At 41.8% G+C, this 4,062-nt stretch overlaps 1 pseudogene; it reads right to left on the bottom strand.

Annotated features, from left to right (window-relative positions):
* Window positions 1-278: 278 nt before the first annotated feature.
* Window positions 279-1,146, bottom strand: LOC102023592 (annotated as a pseudogene).
* Between the last annotated feature and the right edge of the window lie 2,916 nt (window positions 1,147-4,062).

The following is a 4,062-nucleotide window of genomic DNA, read 5'->3' as shown; positions in this document are numbered from 1 at the left end:
AAAAAAAAAGAAAAGAAGGGGCTGGGGATTTAGCTCAGTGGCACAGCGCCTGCCTGGCAAACGTGAGGTTGTGAGTTCAATTCCTGGTACTGGAAAAAAAACAAAAACAAAAACAAAATTAAAGTCAGAAAAGAAGATGTAGGGAGAATACTCCTTTTGTAGAGGAGAATAAGCCCTCCAGAATCGGAATGGGAAATGAATTCTAGGTGAAAAAAATGAATGTCATCAATTTCAACACATGCTGAGCCAACTCAATGTTTTCCTTCACTTGTTTGCTGTCATTCTTCTAAATCAAGTGTGTTTAATTCTCCCAGTTCATCCAGATCTTCCCCAATACAAAGATTTTAATCAACAGATGGCCCCAATCGCTCCATTTTTCTGTCCCTCCACTTTGTTGTCCTCCAGGTCACCTTGCTCACGATTTTGGGCCCTACTTCCAGAAGCTTTGCTTAATTTGTTTTCATCTTTATCTGAAGTGTAGACGTTGAATCTTTTGAGACTGGCTACAGTGATGCCTGTCTCATTGCCATCTCTTGGGGTGTACAGACTAAGTCTACATCATTTGTGCTCATGGAATCATCGACCTCTTCCCCACCTGCTCCCTGAGTGTAGTGCCTATCATCTGCTTCCTCCTCCTCCTCCTTCTCATTGACCAGTTCTGGGCAGAATTCAAACACCTCCAGACCCCGAGCCCTAGTGCCTTCCCTGCTTTAAGTCGGCTTTCCTTCCTTCCATATCTTGTTCTAGTTTATCAATCTTTTCTTGTCTTTTCCTTTTCTTCCATGTGAGAGAAGATTCTAGAGTGATTTTAGTATCGTTTGGACCTAGGGCAGAATGTTCTCTCTCAATGAGATCTTCTAATGAATCATGTTCTTTCTCTTCTTTCTCGCTCTCTCTCAATGAGAACTTCTAATGAAATTTCATGTTCTTTCTCTTCTTTCTTTCTATCTTTATCAACACAAATCCAAGAGGAAGGGCATGACCATACACACCCCTCCAGGGCACACCCCAAACCTGCCATACTTGCTATTTTCAGTAGTTTCAGGGAAATGCTTGTAGACTCTTTGAGTTTTGGCTTTTCCTTTTCACCTCGCTGCGCTTCTTGTTCACTGCTCCTCCAAGCTTTTCCTCATCCCAGTTATCCATTACGTCTTTTTCAAGTACTTCATCTCTTGCGTCAATGTAAACCTTCGTTTTTCACGTGTTCTGTCCGAAGTCAGGTCATTTGCATTCAGCTGCTTCAGTACACTGTCCTGCTTGGGGAAGGCTCACGCCATAGATTTGGGATCTGCATCTTATTTTCTGAGCAGCGACTACAGGTGTAAAGAGTTCGTTTAGCTCGTGCAATTCTTCCTTCTTGTCATCTGTCTTCAACTTCTTTCACCTTCAGTTTGTTTGTTTATTTTTTGTCTTTTTGAGACAGGATCTCGCTATGCAGTTCAGGCTGGCCTTGAGCTCACTCTGTAGCCCAGGCTGGTCTCAAACTCGCAGCGATCCTCATACCTCAGCTTCCTGAGTGCTGGGATTACAGGTGTGCGCCACCACGCCCAGCCTCACTTTCACTGTGTGCCAGCTAATGTGGATTTTGTTGACCAAATTTAACTTGATGAGTGACAGCCTTGATAAACTTCTGTTGCTTTGCTCCTTTGTTATTCTTTAGACCAAAAGTTTTATCTTCAGTAAACTCCTTTTTCTGCTCTGCCTTTTTGCTAGCCCCAGGCTAAGCCTCTTTCTTGGGGGGCACTGCAGAGAGACATGGCACCAGCCAGACGTAAGGACAGATGGATGCCATGGGGGAATGTGGCACCACAGCAGGAGGAAGACAGGACTGCCCACACATGGAAAGCCTTGTTTTTGTTTAAAGAACTTTGGTGTTTCCATGTTTATAGTAGTAAAAATCCAAATGAGAAGATAATTGGTCCAAAATCAATCCCCTCATTTCCTTTTTTTTTTTTTTTTGGTTTTTTTCCGGTACCGGGAACCAAACTCACGACCTTGTGCTTGCCAGGCAGGCGCTTTGCCGCTGAGCTAAATCCCCAGCCCCTCCTCATTTCCTTTTAAAATGGTAACTCATTGGGGGTGGTGGCCTGTAATCCCAGTATTCGGGAGGCTGAAGCAGGAGGATCACCATAAGTTTAAGGTCAGCTTGAGCTACAAAGTGAGTTCAAGGCCAGCCTGAATTGCATAGCAAAATCCTGTCTCAAAAAGACAAAGACAAAAAAAAAAAAGAGGGGCTGGGGATATAGCTCAGTGGCATAAGTGACTGTCTGGCAAGCACAAGGTCATGAGTTCGCGCAAAAAGTCCCTGGTACCGCACAAAAAAAAAAAAAAGGGTAACTCTTTTATTATTATTTTTTTATTTTTAAAAGGTAACTTCTAAACTCATATTTACTAACGTGGTTTGGTCGTGTCCTTGCAATTACTGAGGCCCTAGGGAACACTCTTTCTTCAGGAAATATTATAAGTTATAAGACTGAATAGGTTCTTAGCATACAATAGAATACTTACAAATACTGAAACATCTCAGTAATCGTTCCCACAAAGATGTCAATGTCTAATGTACCTTCTCTGTTTCCACTCTGTGGTCCAATGGGAATCGTCTTGGTTACTTTTCTCTCATTGCTGAGACAAAATACCCGACACCCAAAATTAAGGAAGGAAAGGTTTATTTAACTTGGTTTGTGGAGGTTTCAGTCCATGCATGGCTGGCTCCAAGGCAGGGTGGCATATGGCAGAGGGAGGCACATGGCTGCAGAAGACAGCAAAAGCAGCAAGAGCAAAAGGGAGGAGCGGTGACAAGCAGCCTCTTTCCCTCCCTTACACTGGTATGCAGACTATCTGCTCCATGAATCAATCATAAACTCTATTTTTTTCTTTTTTTGTTTTTTTTTTTGAGACAAGATCTCACTATGCAGTTCAAACTGGTCTTGAGCCCACTCTGTAGACCAGGCTGGTCTCAAACTTACAACAATCCTCCTACCTCAGCCTCCCAAGTGCTGGGATCACAGGCGTGCACCACCACGCCCGGCTATCATAAACTCTAAAAGCCTGCTCCATGACTGCATGAGGCTTTGGGGGGACATCCAGACACAAACCATCACAGGAATTCAGCAATGATGTCTTGTCACGACAAACTATTAACACATGTACTGTACAGTACTCAGGTACTCTAGAGAGTATCTAATACATGTATTATTTACTTATAAAACAATCAGAATAAGAGAAAAAGGGAAAGGGAGACAGAAACGAGTTGATGCACTTCTGCACATTGCTAGTAGGTGTTATCTTCCTTTCTCTCTATTTGGCTATCTAATTAGTAATTTCCTTCACTGCAGGCACCTAAAAATCAACTAAAATCTGAAAACTTCATAAAGTATTGATTTATTTAACATTACATTTTGCTAATAAATTTTAAGAATATAGTGTTCTTCAGTTTATGATTCCTTTGATTACATAAAACTACTTACTTTTCTCTACAGGCTAAGGCAGAGGGACCACAAATTTGGACCCAGTCTGGCCTTAAAATAAAAAATAAAAAGGAGTGAAAAGCTGGATATGGTGGCACAGGCCTGTAATAACAGCACTTGGGAGGCTGAGGAAAGAAGATCACTGCAAGTTTGATGCCAGCCTGGGCTACATAGTGAGTTCAAGGCCAGCATGAACTACATAGTGAGACCCTGTCTCAAAACAAACAAACAAAAAAACTGAATGGAACCAAACCAAACCAAACCAAACCAAACCAAACCAAACCAAACCAAACCAAATAAAATGAAATATAAAATGGGTTGGGAGTACAGGTTAGTGTGAAGGCCCTCGGTTCAAGTCTCGGTAGTACAAAACCAAAAAGAGAAAAACAAGCAAATAAAACAACAACAAAAAAAGCAAAACACATACACGAAAGCAAAACAAAAACAACTTACTTTCATCAATTATGTAGTTGTGCATGTTACAGTGTTATACAATGATATCTCAGTTGTTAAACTCCATTCATTCCAAATTTGTTTTCAGTCATGGAAAGGTTCAAGAACCGAACATAGCCAAGCATGGTGGCGCACGCCTGTA

This window comes from Chinchilla lanigera, unplaced genomic scaffold (genome assembly GCF_000276665.1).
Source record: "Chinchilla lanigera isolate Chin_1 unplaced genomic scaffold, ChiLan1.0 scaffold00078, whole genome shotgun sequence".
Taxonomy (NCBI): domain Eukaryota; kingdom Metazoa; phylum Chordata; class Mammalia; order Rodentia; family Chinchillidae; genus Chinchilla; species Chinchilla lanigera.
This window is presented reverse-complemented; position numbering and strand designations above follow the sequence as displayed.